A 13,611-nucleotide genomic window follows, 5' to 3' on the forward strand; every position below is an offset into this window, starting at 1 on the left:
GTCAGAGGCTTTTTCCCAGGGCTGAAATGGTTGCCACAAGAGGACACAGGTTTAAGGTGCTGGGGAGTAGGTACAGAGGAGATGTCAGGGGTAAGTTTTTTTACGCAGAGAGTGGTGAGTGGGTGGAATGGGCTGCCAGCAACGGTGGTGGAGGCGGATATGATAGGGCCTTTTAAGAGGCTTTTGGATAGGTACATGGAGCTTAGAAAAATAGAGGGCTATGGGTAAGCCTAGTAATTTCTAAGGTAGGGACATGTTCAGCACAACTTTGTGGGCCAAAGGGCATGTATTGTGCTGTAGGTTTTCTATGTTTCACTGGTTATCATGGATGCAATGTATCCCATCTACTAAATGCACTGCAGTTCCCCAGAGATATTTCCTTTGATATCTGACTGCATCTCCCAAATCTATGTGCAATTGCTACCATCAACAACAGGTTCTCTAGCACATGGGAACTCCACTGCCTGAATGTTCCCCTCCAAGTCACACAACACCTTGATTGGGAATATATCAATATTCCTTCAGTGTTGCTATGAATAAATCCTGAATCTCCTCACTCAAAAGCACTGAGGCAGAACTTTCAACAGAAGGATTGCGGTAGTTCAAGAAGGTGGCTCAGCAATGCCATTACAGCTGGCCATGAACCAATATCTGTCCATGGGTGCAGGAATGATCTGTGTATATGACTTCATGCAAATATGGAGAAAGGTAGATTTCTGAAAGAACATAGATGTTACAATGTGTGTAAGATGGAGGCAGCTAGAAGAGCAGTCATATGGCCATCAGTCATAGGACCAGAATTAGGCCATTTGGCCCATCAAGTGTGCTCTGTCATTTCATATTATCCCTCTCAAACCTTTGCTGCCCTTAATAATCAAGAATCAATCAACCTCTGCTTTAAATATACCCAATGACTTGGCCTTCATAGCTCTGTGGCAAAAAATTATAAAGATTCACCACCCTCCAGCTAAAGAAATGCCTCCTTATTTCTGTTTTAAAGGGACGTCCTTCTATTCCGAGGCTATGCCCTCTAGTCCTAAAATCTCCCAATGTTAGAAACATCCTCTCCACATCCTCTATACCTAAACCTTTAAATATTCAATAGGTTTCAAAGAGATCCCCCTTCGTTCTTCTAAACTCCAGGGAGTACAGGCCCAGAGCCATCCTCAAATGCTCCTCAAACGTTAACGTTTTTTATTACCGGGATCATTCTTGTGAACCTCTTCTGGACCCCCTCCAATGCTAGCATATCTTTTCCTAGCTTAGGGATCCAAAACTGCTCACAATACTCCAAGTACAGTCTGAGGAATGCCTTATAAAGATTCAGCATTACATCTTTGCTTTTATATTCTAGTCTTTTCAAAATGAATATTTTGAAATGAGCTAAGGAAAGAACAAACCATATAATATTCTTGCTGACCACAGATCGCTTGGAGATGGAGAGGATACAACAAAGTGTTACCATTACAGAAAAATACAATGGTGGGAGACAATAAAATGCAAGGTTATAATAAGCTACATTGAGATCAAGGGTCGATTTTCTTTTACAGGGGAATCATTTAAGACCATAAGATATAGGTACAGAATTAGGCCATTTGACCCATTGAGTCTGCCTCGCCATTTCATCATGACTGATCCAATTTTCCTCTCAGCCCCTCTCCTGCCTTCTCCCCATATCTGCCTCATCTCCTGCCTTCTCCCCATATCTTTTCATGTCTTGGCCAATCAAGAATCTATCAACCTCTGCCTTAAATATAGATAAAGATTTGGCCTCCACATCTGTCTCTGGCCAAAAATTTCACAGAGTCACCACTCTCTCACTGAAGAAATTCCTCCTCATCTCCATTCTAAAAGATGCCCCTCTATTCTGAGGCTGTGTCCTCTGGTCTTAGACTCTCCCGCCATAGGAAACATCCTGTCATGGCCACTCTATCAGGGCCTTTCACCATTCGATAGGTTTCAATCTGGTCACCCCTCATTCTTCTGAATTCAAGCGAATACAGTTCCAGAGCCATCAATCACTCTTCATACTGTAAGCCTTTCAATCCTGGAATCATTTTCGTGAACCTCCTTTGAACCCTCTCCAGTTTCAGCACATCCAGTTTCAGCCCAAAACAGCTCACAATTCTCCAACACGAGAAAATCTGCAGATGCTGGAAATTCAAGCAACGCACACAAAATGCTGGTGGAACGCAGCAGGCCAGGCAGCATCTATAGGAAGAAGTGCAGTCAATGTTTCGGGTTGAGACCCTTCGTCAGGACTAACAGAAAAAAGAAATAGTAAGAGATTTGAAAGTGGAAGGGGGAGGGGGAGGGATGAAGCCAAGAGCTGGGAAGTTGATTGGCAAAAGGGAAACAAGGCTGGAGAAGGGGGAGTATAATGGGATGGAAGGCCTTGGAAGAAAGAAAGGAGGGGAGCACCAGAGGAAGATGGAGAACAGGCAAGGAGTTATTGTGAGAGGGAAAGAGAGAAAAAAAAATTTAAAATAATAATAATAAATTAGGGATGGGGTAAGAAGGGGAGGAGGGGCATTAATGGAAGTTAGAGAAACCAATGTTCATGCCATCAGGTTGGAGGCTACCCAGAAGGAATATAAGGTGTTGTTCTTCCAACCTGAGCGTGGCTTCATCTCGACAGTAGAGGAGGCCATGGATAGACATATCAGAATGGGAATGGGACGTGGAATTAAAATGTGTGGCCACTGGGAGATCCTGATTCCTGTGGCGGACAGAGCGTAGGTGTTCAGCGAAGCGATCTCCCAATCTGCGACGGGTCTCACCAATATATAGAAGGCCACCCCGGGAGCACCGGACACAGTATATCACCCCAGCCGACTCACAGGTGAAGTGTTGCCTCATCTGGAAGGACTGTCTGGGGCCTTGAATGGTGGTGAGGGAGGAAGTGTAAGGGCAGGTGTAGCACTTGTTCTGTCTACAAGGGTAAGTGCCAGGAGGGAGATCGGTGGGAAGGGATGGGAGGGGGGAGCGAATGGGCAAGGAAGTTGTGAAGTGGGGGGGGGAGGGAAAGATGTACTTGGTGGTTAGTCTACCACCACTCTTCTCTGTCTAGCGGAATTGGTCCTTACTTTTAATAATTTCTCCTTTGGCCCCTTGCACTTCCTTCAAACTAAAAGTGTAGCCATGGGCACCCGTATGGGTCCCAGCTCTGCCTGCTTTTTTGTTGGCTATGTGGAACAGTCCATGTTCCAAGCCTATACTGGTATCCGTTCCCCACTTTTCCTTCGCTATGTCGGCAACTGCATTGGCGCTGCTTCCTGCACGCATGCTGAGCTTGTTGACTTCATCAACTTTGCCTCCAACTTCCACCCTGCCCTCAAATTTACCTGGTCCATTTCCGACACCTCCCTCCCCTTCCTTGATCTCTCTGTCTCTATCTCTGGAGACAGCTTATCTACTGATGTCTACTACAAGTCCACAAACTCTCACAGCTACTTGGACTATTCCACTTCTCACCCTGTTACTTGTAAAAATGCCATCCCCTTCTCTCAATTCCTCTGTCTCCGCCGCATCTGCTCTCAGAATGAGGCTTTTCATTCCAGGACAAAGGAGATATCTTCCTTTTTTAAAGAAAGGGGCTTCCCTTCCTCCACTATCAACTCTGCCCTCAAACACATCTCTCCGATTTCACCCCATCTGCTCTCACCCCATCCTCCTGCCACCCCACTAGGGATAGGGTTCCTCGTCCTCACCTACCATCCCACCAGCCTCCGTGTCCAACATATAATTCTCCATAACTTCTGCCATCTCCAACGGGATCCCACCACCAAGCACATCTTTCCCTCCCCCCCACCACTTTCTGCTTTCTGCAGGGTTCGCTCCCTACACGACTCCCTTGTCCATTCGTCCCCCCAATCCCTTCTCACCGATCTCCCTCTTGGCACTTATCCTTGTAAGCGGAACGAGTGCTACACCTGCCCTTACACTTCCTCCCTCCCTCACCACCATTCAGGGCCCCAGACAGTCCTTCCAGGTGAAGCGACACTTCACCTGTGAGTCGGCTGGGATGATATACTGTGTCCGGTGCTCCCGATGCAGCCTTCTATATATTGGTGAGACCTGACACAGATTGGGAGACTGCTTCGCTGAACACCTACGCTCTGTCCGCCAGAGGAATCAGGATCTCCCAGTGGCTACACATTTTAATTCCACATCCCATTCCCATTCTGATACGTCTATCCATGGCCTCCTCTACTGTCGAGATGAAGCCACACTCAGGTTGGAGGAACAACATCTTATATTCCGTCTGGGTAGCCTCCAACCTGATGGCATGAACATTGATTTCTCTAACTTCAGTTAATGCCCCTCCTCCCCTTCTTACTCCATCCCTAATTTATTATTATTATTTTTTAAATTTCTCTCTTTCCCTTTCACAATAACTCCTTGCCTGTTCTCCATCTTCCTCTGGTGCTCCCCTCCCCGTTTCTTTCTTCCAATGTCTTCCGTCCCAAGATACTCCCCCTTCTCCAGCCTTGTATCCCTTTTGCCAATCAACTTCCCAGCTCTTGGCTTCATCCCTCCCCCTCCTGTCTTCTCCTATCATCTTGGGTCTCCCCCTCCCCCTCTCAAATCTCTTACTATCTCTTTTTTCCGTTAGTCCTGATGAAGGGTCTCAACCTGAAACATCGACTGTACTTCTTCCGATAGATGCTGCCTAGCCTGCTTTGTTCCACCAGCATTTTGTGTGTGTTTCACAATACTCCAATTGGGGCCACACCAGTGCTTTATAAAGTCTCGACATTATATCCTTGCTTTTATATTCTGGTCCTCTTGAAATGAATGCTCACATTGCATTTGCTTTCTTCACCACAGACTCAACCTGCAAATTAACCTTTAGGAAATCCTGCATAAGGACTCCCAAATCCCCTTGTGCTTCAGTTTTTTCCTATTTTCTCTCCATTTAGAAAATAGTCAACCCTTTCATTTCTTATACCAAAGCGCATGACCATACACTTCCTGACACTATATTCCATCTGTCACTTCTTTACCCATTCTCCTAATCTGCCTAAGCCCTTCTGTAACCTACCTACTTCCTCAGAACTATCTGCCCCTCCACCCCTTCATATCGTCTGGAAACTTTGCAACAAAGCCATCAATTCCAGCATCCAATCATTGACCTATAAAGACTCAACACAGACCCCTGTGAAACACCATCAGTCACCTCCCAGAAGAGGCTCCCTTTATTCCCATACTGCCTCCTGCCAATCAGCCACTGCTTTATCTATGCTAGAAACTTTCCTGTGATACCATGGGCTCATAGTTTGTTAAGCAGCTTCTTGTGTCGCACCTTGTCAAAGGCCTTATGTAATCCAAGTCCATAACATTCACTGATTCTCCTTTGTCTATCCTGCCTTTTATTCCTTCAAAGAATTCCAACAGATTCGTCAGGAAAGATTTTCCCTTGAGGAAACCATGCTGACTACAGCCTATTTTAGCATGTACCTCCAAGTACCGTGAGACCTCATCCTTAATAATAGACTCCAACATCTTCCAACTGACGTCCCACACTAACTGGCTTATAGTTTTCTTTCTTCTGTCTATCTCCCTTCTTGAAGAGTGGAGTGACATCTGCAATTTTTCAGTCTTCCAGAACTATTCCAGAGCCTAGTGAGTCTTAAAAGATCATTATTAATGCCTCCACGTTCTCTTCATCCACCTCTTTCACCTAGGGGAAACATTGTCTGGTCCAGGTGACTTACCTACCTTCAGATCTTTCCGTTTCCCCAAGAACCTTCTCTATGGTTATGGTAACTTCACACACTTCATGCCCCCTGATGCCTAGAACTTCCACCATACTGCTAGCATCTTCCACAGTGAGGACTGATGCAAAATACTTACTCAGTTTGTCTGGAAAACTATCATCTAGTGTATCTGCTAATGTGGATAATTACCCAGCAAAGCCCATGGAATTGGACTGGGCCCAATCAGTGAACGGGAGCACCAAAAGAAGTGGCAATTTCACTTTGGTCCACAATTGAAGACTAAAAAATGCAGCTCTTCAGAACGGGATTCATTAGAAAGGGTGAATAAAAATAAGACGAGGCAAGAGGAGCAACCATGTGTGAGTGGGCCAGTGGCTTTGGCTTATCATGCTTGGGTGAGGTAAGTATCTGGTATGTTTGCACCGAACTGCAGCTCTTCTAATAATGTGTTAAGGAACTGGAGCTGCAGCTCGATGATCTTTGGCTCATATGGGAGACTGGGGAAATGATAAATAGGAGCTATAGAGAGGTAGTCACCCCTAGGTTGCAGAAGGCAGGTAACTGGGTGACTGACAGGAGAAGGAAGAGAAATGGGCAAGCAGTGCAGAGTACCCCTGGCCATTCCCCTCAATATACCATGTTGGATACCATTGAGCAGGGATGACGTACCGGGGGAGCTGCAGCTCTGCATCTGGCAGTGTAGCTCCAAAGATAAGAGAGGTGTAGAGAACTGCAGTAGTGATAGGAGATTCCATAATTAGAGGAATAGAGATGAGATTCTGTGTACACCATAGAGGCACCTGGACAGTACGTTGCCTCCCTGGTGCCAGGGTCAGGCATTCTCAAGTGAAAGGGTGAGCAGTGGAAGTCAGTGGGTGAGCGAGGGTGGCACCAATGAATAGCAAGGAAAATTAAGGAGGTCCTGAAGAAAGGTTTTAGGAAGCTAGGTAGAAAGTTGAAAATCTCTGGATTGCTGCCTGTGCCGCACGCCAGTGAGGGTAACAATAGGATAATCTGATGAATGTGTGGTTGAGGAACTGGTGCAAGGAGCATGGCTTCAGATTTCTTATTCATTGTGATCTCTTCTGGGAGAGGTACGACATGTACAAAAGGGACTTTATACTTTATAGTTGCCAAACAATTGATACTAGAACGTACAATCATCACAGCGATATTTGATTCTGCGCTTCCTGCTCCCTGGAGTACAAATCGATAGTAAATATTAAAAATTTAAATTATAAATCATAAATAGAAAATAGAAAATGGTAAGTAAGGTAGTGCAAAAAAACCGAGAGGCAGGTCCAGATATTTGGAGGGTACGGCCCATCCGGGTCAGGAATTCAGCAGTCTTATCACAGTTGGAGGGAAGCTGTTCCCAAATCTGCCCGTACGAGTCTTCAAGCTCCTGAGCCTTCTCCCCGAGCAAAGAGGGACGAAAAGTGTGTTGGCTGGGTGGGTCGTGTCCTTGATTATCCTGGCAGCTCTGCTCCGACAGCGTGCGGTGTAAAGTGAGTCCAAGGACGGAAGTTTGGTTTGTGTGATGTGCTGCGCCGTGTTCACGATCTTCTGCAGCTTCTTTCGGTCTTGGACAGGACAACTTCCATACCAGGTTGTGATGCACCCTAGAAGAATGTTTTCTACGGTGCACCTATAAAAATTAATGAGCGTTTTAGGGGACAGGCCAAATTTCTTTAGTTTTCTCAGTAAGTAAAGGTGCTGGTGGGCCTTCTTGGCAGTGGACTCTGCTTGGTTGGTCCAAGTCAGGTCATTTGTGATATTGACCCCGAGGAACTTAAAGCTTTTGATCTGTTCCACTTGCGCACCACTGATGTAAGTTGGGTTGTGCAGTCCGCTACTCCTTCTGAAGTCAACAACCAATTCCTTCGTCTTGCTGACGTTGAGGGATAGGTTATTGTCTTCGCACCATGCCACCAGGTTCTTAATTTCCTCTCTGTACTCAAACTCATCATTACCCAAGATACGGCCTACAATTGTTGTGTCATCAGCAAACTTATATATTGAGTTCGATGGAAACTTGGCTACACAATCATGGGTGTACAGTGAGTACAGCAGGGGGCTGAGTACACAGCCTTGTGGGGCACCAGTGCTCAGAGTGATTGTAGAGGAGAGCTTGTCCCCTATTTTTACAGCCTGGGTCCTGTCTGTGAGGAAGTTGAAGATCCAGCTGCAGATCTGAGTGCTAAGGCCCAGGTTCCAGAGCTTAGGAATCAGTTTATTTGGCATGATGGTATTAAAGGCAGAGCTGTAGTCAATGAAAAGGAGCCTTACGTATGCATCTTTATTCTCCAGGTGTTCTAAGGAGGAATGTAGGGCCAGAGAGATGACATCTGCCATTGACCTGTTGCTCCAGTAGGCTGTGGTTGATGTGTGCCATAACCAATCACTCGAAGCACTTCGTAGCAATTGATGTCAGAGCCACAGGTCGATAGTCATTCAAGCATGCCACCTTGCTCTTCTTCGGCACTGGGATTATTGTTGCCTTCTTAAAACACTCCAGCTAGCTCACTTGCACAGGCCCGGAGAACCCGTCCTGGGACACCATCTGGACCTGTCACCTTCCTTGGATTTACAGTATCTTCAGGAAGGCCCTTCTAATGTCCTCCTCGGTGACGATGAATCTCGATGCCACCAGGTTTGGTTCATCTGGAGGGAGCAGGACGCTCCTCTTCCGTTCGAATCTTGCATAGAATATGTTAAGTTTGTCAGGAAGAGAAGCACCACGGTTATTGATATTCCCAGCCTTTTCTTTGCACCCAGTGATCTCATTTAGACCCTGCCATAGTCTACCGGCATCCCTCTGGTTAGCCTGGACTTCCAACTTGGCTCGATATTGCCTCTTGGACGGACTGAATCCAAGAGGGACCGATATCCTAGGTTTGCTAGAGCTGTTCGGGAGGGTTTAAACTACTTTGGCAGGTCAATGGGAACCAGGATGATAGGGCTGAAGATGGGGCAGTTGGTTTACACACAGAGGCAGTATGTAGTGAGACTGCTAGAAAGGAGAGGCTGATGACAGGGAAAAATTGCAGTCAACAGAATGAGTTGCAACATAAAAGGGGGTCAAAATCAAAAAAAAAGGTGATGAATGCAGGACTGATGGGGTTATATTTGAATGTATGCAGCAAACGGAGTAAGGTAGACGAACTTGTAGCAAGGTGCAAATTGGCATGTTTGATGTTGTGTGCATCACTAAGTCATGGCTGAAAGAAGATTATGGCTGGGAACTTAACATCCAAGGATCATTGTATTGAAAGGACAGGCAGGTAAGCAGAGGGGATGAGGTTGCTGTGTTGGTAAAAATGAAATCATGTCATTGGAAAGAGGTGGCATAGGATTGGAAGGTGTAGAATCGTTGTGAGAAGAGCTAAGAAACTGTAAGGTAAAAAAGACCCTTTATGGGAGTTATATACAGACCTCCAAACAGTAGCAAAAACGTAGGGAGATAGAAAATGCATATCAAAAGGGCAATGTTACAATAGTCATAAGGGATTTCAATATGCAGGTAGATTGGAAAAAAATCAGACTGGTGATAGATCTCAAGTGGGGATATTTGTAGAATGCCAAAGAGAAAGTGTTTTAGAGCAGCTAGATTGAGAGTTGTGCAATGAACTGGAATTGATTAGAGTGCTTAAGGTAAAGGAACCCTGAGGGGTAGAGTGATCATAATATGATAAAATTCACCCTGCAATTTAAGAAGCAGCAGCTAAAATCTGATGTATCAGTATTACTGGGAGTTACAGAGGGTTGAGAGAAGAGCTGGCCAAAATTATTTGGAGGGGAACATTAGCAGGGATGACAGATAAATTGGGAGTAAATTGGAAGGCACAAGATAGATAAATCCCACAGAAGAACTATACTAAAGGCAGAATGATGTGACTGTGACTGACAAGAGAATTCAAAGCCAACATAAAAGCTAAAAAGAGGGCACATAATAGAGCAAAAATTAGTGGGAAGTTAAAGGATTGGGAAGCTTTTAAAAACCAACAGAAGGCAACTAAAAATGTCATAAAGAAGGAAAGGATGGAATGTGAAAGTAAGCTAGTCAATAATATTAAAGAGAATACCAAGAGTTTCTTCAGATACATAAAGTGTAAAAGGGAGGTGAGAGTAGATATTGGACTTCGGGAAAATAATTCTGCAGTAGTAATGAGAACAAGGAAATTGCAACAGTCCTCAATGTGGAAGACACTAGCATTATGCTGGAAGTCCAAAAGAGTCAGGGCAGAAGTGAATGAAGTTGCCACTACTAGGGAGAAGGTACTTAAGAAACTGAAAGGTCTAAAGGTAGGCAAGTCACCTCGACCAGATGGTCTTTCGCCCAGGGTTCTGAAAGAGGTGGCTGAAGAGATTGTGGAGGCATTAGTAATGATCTTTCAAGAATAAATAGATTTTGGAATGGTTCCAGAGTACTGGTAAACTGCAAATGTCACTCCACTCTTCAAGAAGGGAGAGAGGCAGAAGAAAGGAAACCAGTTAGTCTGACCTCAGTGGTTGGGAAGATGTTGGAGTCGATTGTTAAGGATGTGATTGAGGTACTTGGAGGCGCATGATAAAATATGCCGAAGTCAGCATGGTTTCCTTAAGGGAAAGTCTTGCCTGACAAATATTTTGGAATTCCTTGAAGAAAAAAGCAAGCAGGATAGACAAAGAAGAATCAGTGGATGTTATGGACTTGGATTTTCAGAAGGCCTTTGACAAGGTGCCACACATGAGACTGCTTAATAAGTTAAGAGGAAAGATGCTAGCATTGATAGAGCATTGGCTGATTAGCAGGAGGCAAAAAGTGGGAATAAAAGGAGCCTTTTCTGGTTGGCTGCTGGTGATGAGTGGTGCTCCACAGAGGTCTGTGTTGGGACCACTTCTTTTTACATTATAAATAAATGGATGAAAGAATTGATGGCTTTGTGGCCAAGTCTGTGGACAATACGAATTTAGGTGGAGGGGCATGTAGTGTTGAGGAAGCAGAGAGTCTAGGAGAATGGGTAAGCAACTAGCAGATGGAATATAGTGTCAGGAAGTGTATGGTCATGCGCTTTCTTAGACGAAAGAAGAGTGTGGACTATTTTCTAAATGGAGAGAAAATTCAAAACTCTGAGGTGCAAAGGGACTTGGAAATCCCCATGCAGAATTTCCAAAAGGTTAGTGAGTTGGTGGTGAGGGAGGCAAATGTGATGTTAGCGTTCAATTTGAGAGGACTAGAATATAAAATCAAGGATATAATGTTGAGACTTTATAAGTTACTGGTGAGCCTCACTTATCTAAGAAAGGATGTGCTGACATTGGAGAGGGTTCACAGGAGGTTTATGAAAATGATTCCGGGATTGAAAGCTCATCATACGAGAGGTGTTTGATGGCTCTGGGCCTGCACTCACTGGAATTCAGCAGAATAAGAACATAAGAAATCGCAGGAGTAGGCCATCCGGCCCATCGAGCCTGCCCCGCCATTCAATAAAATCATGGCTGATCTGTCCGCAAACTCAGCTCCATCTACGTGCCTTTTCCCCATAACCCTTAATTCCCTTACTATATAAAAACATATTTAACTGTATCTTAAATACCGTTTGTATACTTAGTGAGGAAGCCTCAACTGCTTCCCTGGGCAGAGAATTCCACAGATTCACCACTCTCTGGGAAAAGCAGTTTCTCCTCATCTCCATCCTAAATCTTCTCCCCTGAATCTTGAGGCAATGTCCCCTAGTTCTAGTCTCACCTACCAATGGACACAACTTTCCTACCTCTATCTTATCTTTCCCTTTCAAAATTTTGTATATTTCTATGAGATCTCCTCTTATTATTCTGAACTCCAAAGAGCATAGTCCCAGGTGAATCAATCTCTCCTCATAGGTTAACTCCTTTATCCCTGGAATCAACCTCCTCTGCACTGCCTCCATAGCCAGTATATCCTTCCTCAAGTATGGAGACCAGAACTGCACAGAGGTGCAGCCTCACCAGTACCCTGTATAGTTGCAGCATGACCTCCCTGCTCTTGAATTCAACCCCTCTAGCAATGAAGGCCAACATTCCGTTTGCCTTCTTAATAACCTGTTGTACGAAGGGTTGGTTGTTGACTTCAGAAGGAGTATGGACTGCACAGCCCAATTTAGATTGGTGGTACGCAAGTTGAACAGGTCAAAAGCTTTAAGTTCCTTGGGGTCAATATCATAAATGACCTGACTTGGTCCAACCAAGCAGAGTCCACTGCCAAGAAGGCCCACCAGTGCCTTTACTTCCTGAGAAAACTAAGGAAATTTGACCTGTCCCCTAAAACCCTCACTAATTTTTATAGATGCTCCGTAGAAAGCATTCTTCTAGGGTACATCACAACCTGGTATGGAAGTTGTCCTGTCCAAGACCGGAAGAAGCTGCAGAAGATCATGAACACGGCGCAGCACATCACACAAACCAATCTTCCGTCCGTGGACTCACTTTACACCGCACACTGTTAGAGCAGTGCTGCCAGGATAATCAAGGACACGACCCACCCAGCCAACACACTTTCTGTCCCTCTTCCCTCCGGGAGAAGGTTCAGGAGCTTGTAGACTCGTACGGCCAGATTTGGGAACAGCTTCTTTCCAACTGTGATAAGACTGCTGAAAGGATCCTGACCCGGATCTGGGCCGTACCCTCCAAATATACGGACCTGCATCTCATTTTTTTTGCACTACCTTACTTCCCATTTTTCTATTTTCAACTTATGATTTATAATTTAATTTTTTAATATTTACTAATTTTAACTATTTTTAATATTTTTAATATTTAATATTTGTAATCCGGGGAATGTGAAGCACAGAATCAAATATCGCTGTGATGATTGTACGTTCTAGTACCAATTGTTTGGCGACAATAAAGTATAAAGTACCTGCAAGCCAACCTTTTGCAATTCATGAACAAGCACTCCCAAGTCCCTCTGCACAACAGCATGCTGCAATCTTTCACCATTTAAATGATAATTTGCTCTTCTATTATTCCTTCCAAAGTGGATGATCTCACATTTACCAACGTTGTGTTCCATCTGCCAGACCTTGGCCCACTCACTTAACCTATCTATATCCCTCTGCAGACTCTCCACATCCTCTGTACAATCTGCTTTTCCACTTAGTTTAGTGTCATCAGCAAATTTTGCTACGCTACACTCAGTCCCCTCTTCCAAATCATCAATGTAAATGGTAAACAGCTGCGGGGCCAGCACCGACCCCTGCGGCACCCCACTCACTACTGACTGCCAACCAGAGAAACACCTATTTATACCAACTACCTGCCTTCTATTGGTTAACCAATCCACTATCCATGCCAATACACTTCCTCCGACTCCATGCATCCATATCTTATTTATAAGTCTGTTGTGCGGCACCTTATCGAATGCCTTCTGGAAATCCAAGTATACGACATCCACTGCACTCACTATGTCCTCAAAGAGCTCCAGTAAGTTTGTCAAACAGGACCTGCCCTTTCTGAATCCATGCTGCATCTGTCTAATGGTACCGCTCCTTTCTAAATATTTCACTATTTCTTCCTTAATGACAGCTTCAAGCATTTTCTCGACTACAGATGTTAAGCTCACTGGCCTATAGTTGCCCGTCTTTTGCCTACATCCTTTTTTAAAAAGTGGCGTGACATTTGCTGTCTTCCAATCTGCCGGGACCTGCCCAGAGTTGAGAGAGTTTTGATGGGAATCTCTTTTGAAATCTATCAAATGTTGAAAGGCCTCAGTAGAATGGATGTGGAGAGGATGGTGGGGTGTCTAAGACCAGAGGACACAGCCTCAGAATAGAGTGACATCCATTTAGAATGGAGATAAGGAGGTGTTTCTTTAGACAGCAGGTGGTGAATCTGTGGAATTCATTGCCACAGGTGGCTGTGGAGGTAAAGT

This window comes from Mobula birostris, chromosome 25 (genome assembly GCF_030028105.1).
Source record: "Mobula birostris isolate sMobBir1 chromosome 25, sMobBir1.hap1, whole genome shotgun sequence".
In the NCBI taxonomy this organism is placed as follows: domain Eukaryota; kingdom Metazoa; phylum Chordata; class Chondrichthyes; order Myliobatiformes; family Myliobatidae; genus Mobula; species Mobula birostris.